At 52.4% G+C, this 8,107-nt stretch overlaps 1 pseudogene; it reads left to right on the top strand.

The window, feature by feature from the left end:
- The first annotated feature begins 4,291 nt into the window (after positions 1–4,291).
- Positions 4,292–8,107, top strand: part of LOC119284020 — a 32,433-nt pseudogene continuing 28,617 nt past the window's right edge.

The following is an 8,107-nucleotide window of genomic DNA, read 5'->3' as shown; positions in this document are numbered from 1 at the left end:
AAAAACTGGAATTTATGTGTAAATTATTTGCAAATTTTATCATGATTTATTTTTCATTCCTTTCTTCTTAAAGGGTGGTACCAATGCCACCACTTCATTCTTTTTTACAAAATATTTTTTTGTGTTTAAATAAGTATACACGCAAGTAGTATACAACATGTGTGTAAATTATAGTAGAGTGTGAAATTGCAATATTATATGTTCGCTGTTTGCATATTACTAAAAGTGCAATTTCAGTGCAAACTTGTGTGTAATTCTTTTTATCTTTTTCTTTTTTCTAAAAGGGGTTCATTATTCCCTAGAAAACTTTTCTATTTTGATTTTGTTTTAGTTTCTTAATTTCCTTTCTTTTTAATGGGTTTCTTTCTTTCATAGAAAACTTCATTATTTTGTTTTTGTTTTTATTTGTTTAGAGGCAATAGTGCAATACCGATATCATTCCACTATTATATGTTTATTCTTGCATATTATAAAAAACGCAATTTATGTATAAACTGCGTGCAAATTTTCTCATTTTTTTATTCTTGTTCTTAAAAGGGAATACTAATGCCGCTAATTCAAAGCAATTTATGAATAAACAATTGCTTGAATCGCATGCATGCATGTACTGCGGCCAAGGCAAACATTGCCACCCACAGGGTGAATCCTACGTAATAAGAAAGAAAGTGACTGACCCATAGGATGAATCAGTCGACTGGCACGTAGCCAGACCCTATAAGCCAATCTTGAGGTGGCGTACTCCATCTCTCAGCCGGTGGGTGGCCTGGGCTAGCATTTGGCGCATCGTCCCTGCTTGAATCTGGTGGCCGGTGCTACCGCATGCACATACACCTCCGTGTGTGTTGCTGCATGAACAAACACTTCTGTGCGTACTGCTGCTGCATGCACGTACACCTCCGTGTGTGTGTTGCTGCATGTGTCCCTACACCAGCGTGTCTGGTGCTGCAATAGGCACGTACACCTCTGTGTGCGCTGCTGCTACTACCCTGTGCGCAGCCAGTGCTGCTGCAGGGCGATCGGCTGGTATTAATCCCATGCACAGCTCGGATCACCGGGTCCATGAGCACCTTGCGGGTATGGATACTCATTCTTCATGGGTACAAAGTCTCATCCATTCGCAATTTGTTTAGGTAGAGTACCAGCCCGTGGGTACTCTTCCCCATGGACGAAACTGAAATCCTTGAGAATTTATATATTTTTAAAACTAAGGGCATTTCTAGCAGTTGTATGATAGGTGTTGGTAAATTTGCCACCTAAGATATAGTAATGATGTAGGTGTATATAAGTTATTTTCTCACCATCTATTGAATAACTTATATACAGCATATTGAAGTAGTTATATATTGAGTAGCTTGTTGGTTGATGATATGAACATTTTATTAACAAACTGACATACGATCTGTTGAAGATGCCCTAACAAGTGACATCCAATACATATAGATGTATACATGCAGTCTATACATCGATCTAGTAATATTTTATGTAAATCAAATGCTGCACCACTTCTATCTCACTTGAGCTGTACCAGTAACATTCTCCCATCCTGTCTAGCTCTCACGAAGCTACTCAAGCTCTGATCCATCCAACAGACCACCTACTTAAACTTTCTGGCTGATCAACATCCATTCCATCCTTGCTTTTACTTGTACCAGCGTCAGTCCAAGTGGTGGAAACAAGGCAGGATATTGGCAGATCTTTCCTACCAGGCAGCATTAGTAGAAAAACTACTTTATGTGAGACACATTAGTCTCGGTTTGCAAATGAACCGACACTAATGATACCATTAGTCCCAGTTCGAACGGTTATGCATTAGTTCCGGTTCATTTGTGTCCAATAGTACCGGTTGGTGGCTCCAACCGGTACTAAAGGTGGTGCGCTGCCACCCACAGTGCATAATATTTAGTCCCACCTCGCTAGTTGAGAGGAGCTCGCACCGGTTTATAAGCCCTGCCGTGGCTACCGTGTCGAGCTCCTCTCTAAGCAGGCCTTTGTGGGCCTATTGCAAGTCTTTTGCCCTGTGAGGCCTACTGGGCCGTATGGGCCTGCATTCTGGTGCATCTAGAGGTTGGGTTTCTAGCCGTATGCAGGCCATGCTGGCCCAGTAGGTGGGCTGTTTTTGCTTTATTTCAAAAAAAATTCAAAAAAAAAAAATCCCCCAAGCCACGACGCGCCTCGTGCCACGTGGTGGGTCTTTGGTCCCGGTTCGTATTGAACCGGGACTAAAGGGGGGACCTTTAGTCCCCACACTTTATTGTCGGTTTCCAGAACCGGTACTAAAGGTCCTTACGAACCGGTACTAAAAGTCAATTTTCTACTAGTGCAGTGCAGCGCGCCATCTTTGACCATGCAGAATGACCACTTTTCTTTAACCATATAAATACATCAGCTAGCACCTAAGTCGGACACCACTTAGGCCTTGTTTGTCTGGACTTCTGCTTACGCTTTTGCAGCTTTCTACTTATGCCAAAAAAATCATAAAAGCTCCTAAATAGATGATTTTAGAGCTTTTATGGCTTCTAAAGCTAAATATTGTTATATTGATTCATCAAAAAACATAAAAGCTTCAAAAGAACCTATTATCAATGGCCATAAAAGCTCCAAAAGCACCTACTTAGGAGCTTTTATGGCTTTTTGGCCAAAGTGAAAAAAACCGCAAAATCAGAAGCAAAAGCCCAAACAAATAGGATCTTAATCGATCACGAGCAGTTTGGGTTTCACCAAGGAAAAAAACTACGGGGTTGGAAATGTTGCTTAGCGGACCAAGATTGCGTAACAACTGGTACAGAGCCTGGGTGCCCGTAATAAATCTTAGTGGACTGACGGGTGCTCGGTCATGGTTAGTGGACTGGAAACGCTGGTTTTACGGGCCCATGATGATCGATTGTGAGGATCAGATTGTTGGGTTCAGTCCCACATCAGATGTGTGAGAAGACAGAACACGACTTTATATAGGTGAGGAGGTCCCCTTCTAACAGGCTAGTCTTTTGGAGTAGAGGGCCCAAGGACTCTCATACATCGTTGTTGCTCCCCGGTTGGACATGGTTGACGCATGTGGGTCAAAAATGCAGGTTAGTGGACCGGATTGTGTAACATATCTCATCCTTAAGAGGGTCACGACAACTAACTTAGTTGTTCAGGATGTCACAGCAGCCAGCGCGGTGAATCTCATCATGATGTTTGGTAACTCGTTCGTGCACCATGTGGAGGTGGCGGTCACCCTCAAAGGGAGGTGGAGTAGCGACTGCTCATGAGCCGACCCCGATCTCATATAGCTAGCTTTCCTTTCAAAGTGAAACAATCTTTATTTTACGTTGAGATATTTGAATTGGATTTTATTTCACCCCTACTATCACAACGCACAGAAAACACTGACGTTTCTGCTCGCTTTCGACCACTGCCACTTTACCAGAGCACTATGAGGCAATCGGTCACATTCGCCAGGATGGATGATATCTCATTCAAGAATGAGGAAGGGGATAATGATAGCGCCGAATAGTGTAGTTAGTCAAGGTAGCAATCTGGCTGGAATAGTGACATTGCTTATTCTCAAAATGTCGTTAAGCAACATTTGTAATCGCTAATTATATGTAATGATACAAATAATGGCAACTATTATAGTTTCTGTTAATTGATTTGTGTTAAAACATGTGTTTGGTATGTCTATTTTGAGCTTAAATTGCCTATAAATTTTTAAAAAAATGACATAGAAAAATCAACGCTCCATATGGCGGATGGCAATCACGAATTGCTAGAGTTGCTCTAAGTGACTAGTGGTAGCATATCATCTCCTCTTATATCCCAACTTAATTTTGTGAAGATGGATATATATGTCGGTCTTGTGTATTGCTTCCGCCGGCCAACAAAGCTCTGCATATACGCTGAGGTCATTGCTTATGCCATGCATGATGCATCATTATAGATAGATACAAGCAGTCTATGTACTTAGGTTATCCCCCTGATCATAGCTTACGTAAATCAAATGCTGCATTGCTTCTATCTCACTGGAGCTGTACCAGTAACATTCTCCCACCCGTCGTTGCTTTTGCTTATGCCGGCGTCAGTCCAAGTGGTGTGAACAAGGCAAGATATCGCCTGATCCTTTCCTTGGAGAAGAGGCGTGCAGCCCGCCGTTGCTGACCATGCACAACCACCGCTCTTCCTCAGCCATATAAATACACCAGCTAGCAGACACCCAGTTCACGAGCGGTTTGAGTTCCTCCTCCAAGAAACAAAAACCTACAGCGATCGATCTATCTCATTCTCGAGACAGCGAATTTAACTTGATCTCAGGATGTCGCAGCAGCCAGCACAGGCTCCGGCGCCAGCACCGGTGAAGCTCATCACGGCGTTCGGCACTCCGTGCGCACCGGGTGGAGGTGGCACTCACGCTCAAGGGGGTGCCATACGAGCTGCTCGTGGAGGACCTGGCCAACAAGAGCGAGCTGCTGCTCGCCCACAACCCGGTCCACCAGTCGGTCCCCGTCCTCCTCCACGGCAACCGCGCCGTCTGCGAGTCCCTCGTTGTCGGGGGTTGGGTGCGACATATGCCAATGAATGGCTTATCATGATGGGAGCATGTAAAATATCACCGGTGCCTGAAAGCGGGATAAGGCGTAGACACGAACGCCGGCGTACTTTACCTAGGTTCGGGGCTCTCCTAGGAGATAACACCCCTAGTCCTGCTCTGCGGGGTCTCCGCATGATCACTAAGGCACAAGTGATACAATGGTGCTCCTCGAGTTGTGTGCTAGAGGTAGAAGGAGGCAAGGCTAGCTCTCTTCTTGCTCTAGGAGTGTGGCTAGTTCTAATGGAGTGGGACCCTTTGCATGGGTGGCCTGGGGGGTTTATATAGGCCTAGCCCCCAGGGGTACAATGGTAATCTGGCCGGCTGCTGGGCCCAGCTGTCAGTGTCTCCAGCCTCCGGTTGTCAGTGTCTCCAGCCTCCGGCTTCTCCGCCGACCGCTGGGGCTCGCCGCCTGGGGGGCCCTGCCGACTAGTTGGTGGTTGTTCACTGTAGTCGTGTCTTCAGTGATGGGGGCTTGTCATCTTAGCGTGGCTACAGTCCCGCCGCCTGGTGGGAGGACACTGTAGCCATACCTGGTCTTATCAGCTTAATGGCACGCTCGCCTCGGAACAAGGGACGGCCGCCTGCTGGAGGCCGACCCCTCTCTGACCCGCCTGGTCGAGCTTCCGCCGTCTTCCTTAGAGTCACTGTCCGATAGGGCCCGCGTCTGGCGGGCCGTACCGACAGGCCGTCGTGGGGAACAAGGCTCCGCCTACTCGGGGCTACGTCATGGTAGATATGGCACAGTGCCCCGTCGTGCGGAGATCTCCGTCTGTACGGAGCACTGTGGCCACGCCCGTCTCGAGCGTGGGAGGCGACGTGCTTCACTGTAGCCATGCCTTGCCTTGTACTCTCGATGGGGGCTCGGCCGCCCTGTAGCCGTGAGGTGGCCGCCTGCCCGTTGCCGCCCTCTCTGGAAGGCGGCCGTCAGGAGCCGGCCACTCGGAGCGCCGTAGTCTTGGGTCACCCGCCCTCTGGCAGCCGGCCGCTGAGCCAGCCGGCCCCAGAGGGCGGAGTTTTGGCTTGGGGCACAGCTAGGCGGAGCTGGCCCAAAGTCTTGATAAATCTTGGGGCTCGGGTGGGCCTATCCATGGCCCATTACTCCGACAGTAGTCCCCGAAGCCGGTGACGCGTCGTGGTCGAGGGGCCGCGAGGTCTCAGCGGCTTACCCCCTCACCGAGCTCTGGGAGAATGTCGATACGTCTTGCGGCTAGCCGACTGCTCAAGCCGGCCTCGCCCAGGCGGAGCCATATGGCTGATTTTGAACTCCAAGGCGGGAAACAGGTGGCGTGCCTGTTAAGCTTCCCCAAGCAGCCGCCCGCCGCGGGCGCGCCATGCGGCGCACGTCAGCCTGACAAGCCTGCCATCCCACGCTCTGGATGGGACATCACTCTGGACCGGGCCCGCCACTACCTTGCCTCGGCAACCGGGCGGATTTACTGCACCGGAGAGGGCGGTTGCCATCCCCACGACTATTCACGATGGGGTGAATGCGCGCGGGAGACGGGGGGTCGTGGGGACGTGGGCGCAGTTAATCCCACGACCCCACGTCCCGCCCCCTTGGCTACATAGCCCGGGCGCTATAAGTAGGGAGGGGGGAGAGGTGCGGCAAAGTTCCTGCGCCCCCTCCCACTCTTCTTCTTCTCCTCTCAGCCTCCGCTGCTGCTGCTGCCGGAGCGCCGCCGACGTTGCTCGACGCCGACGCGACTCTCCTCCCCGCGCCACCAGCCGAAGCCATGGGCGACTGCGATGGATCGACCGTGATCGAGGATCACATCGCTTTCCTCCGCGACATGCGCCGGATGCCCAGCGCGGCCTTCGTCAAGGCGCGGGTGCCGCCGGGGCCGTCTTCCGCTCGCATTTCCTACGGGGCTTTGGCCTCCCTGCGAGCAACTTCTTCCACGCCTTTCTTAACTTCTACAACCTTCAGCCCCATTAGCTCATGCCCAACACCGTGACCTTGCTCTCCACCTTCGTTACTGCGTGCGAGGGCTACCTTGGCATCCTCCCCACAATCGAGCTGTGGGGAGCATTCTTCTATGGAAAGCTCGGCACCTCCGCCAAAGAGACGGCGGCCGAGTGCGGGGGCTTTGTCGCCGTGCGCCGGCCGGCGAAACGGAACGCCTTCCCCGTCATCAAGATGGCGCAGTCGGTGAAGATGTGGCAGCAGTCCTATTTCTACGTCGAGAACGTGGACCCTGCTGCCGACTTCCTCAACCTGCCGACCTACGAGGCCGCCCCCCCACCGGAGCTCGCGTCTCCTGGAAGTACAAGCCAAAGCCGGTGTCGGCGGACACGGCGGCCACCATCGGCCGACTCCGAGTGCTCCAAGAGTCGGAGGTCCTCGTGGCCTCTGACCTTCTTGTTGCCTTCGTGGAGCGCCGGGTCCTCCCGCTCTAGAGCCGTCCTCATCCGATCTTCCGGATGGGCGGACACTGCGACCCGTGCCGGCTATGCACGAAGGGAATGTCGCCTGCTGAAGTCTCGCGGATGGTAAATGAAATCTCCGACCTCAAGATGTCGGAGAAAGAGTGGCGGTACGGGAAGCAGCCGTACTCTCGCCACAACCCGCCTCCTGCTATAAGTTTCTTATTTTTATCCTTTGAACTGCTTCCTTCTACTTTGTTTCTCTTTATGACGCCGCTCCTCAAGGCTTGACTCCTTCTTGGTTGCAGATTTATATGTCCGAGGCAACGGCCGCCCTCCTGGGGCCGGGTGATAACCTTTAGGCGGACAGGGCGGAGAGTGACTTGGACGACCCCGACTTGGGGGCGGCCACCCTGGTCGACGACGCGATAGGCGGCGGTGGCTGAGCGGACGGCAGTGGCGGAGCAGGCGGCTCCGAGGGAGGCGGCGGCGTAGAGGCCTGGCCCGATGACGACGAAGACGAAGACGAGCCGCGCCCTGCCCGAAGCTCCGCCACCGCCGGGGCCGGCCCCTCTTCTGGGCCGACCGCCCCAGGCGGCAAGCGCAAGCAGAAACAGGGCTCGACCCTGTTCGGCAGCGCCCCAAAGAAGCCCAAGAATCCGGCCGCGGCGACTAGGCGGAAAGAGACCGCGGCCAGGGCGACCCAATATCAAAGGCAACCGAAGGTGCCAGTTATGGTGTCGGCGTAAGCATCATTTCCTTACTCCTTGTTTTTTCATCAGTCTGTCGTGAAAATCCTTTGACTTGTCATCTTATTTCAGGGCTTCGCTGACCCTTGAAAAGTCGGGTGCCGGCTTGGTCCTCAGGTTGACAGCGACCTCCTCGACCAGCCAGCGCATCGACCCGGCCGCCGACCTCCGGGGGGCGACAGAGCGGAATACAGGAGGCGCGCGAGGAGGCAGAGGCCGACCGCCTGGCCAAGCAGCAGGCGGAGCTGTCTGCCGCGTCTGCCGCGAGGGCGCTGGCGCAGGCGGAAGCTCAGGCCGCAGAGAAGGAACGGCTCGCAGAGGCCGCTCGCCGCCAGGAGCCACTACTTGTGCCCCCCTAAACACCGCGCCGCCTCCGCCTGATTTCGAGGCGACAGCCGGAGGAGCCGGCGGCGACTACCCAATCCAA

This window comes from Triticum dicoccoides, chromosome 4A (genome assembly GCF_002162155.2).
Source record: "Triticum dicoccoides isolate Atlit2015 ecotype Zavitan chromosome 4A, WEW_v2.0, whole genome shotgun sequence".
Lineage (NCBI taxonomy): Eukaryota > Viridiplantae > Streptophyta > Magnoliopsida > Poales > Poaceae > Triticum > Triticum dicoccoides.
The sequence above is the reverse complement of the archived record's forward strand: the minus strand, read 5'-3'. Positions and strand labels throughout refer to the sequence as shown.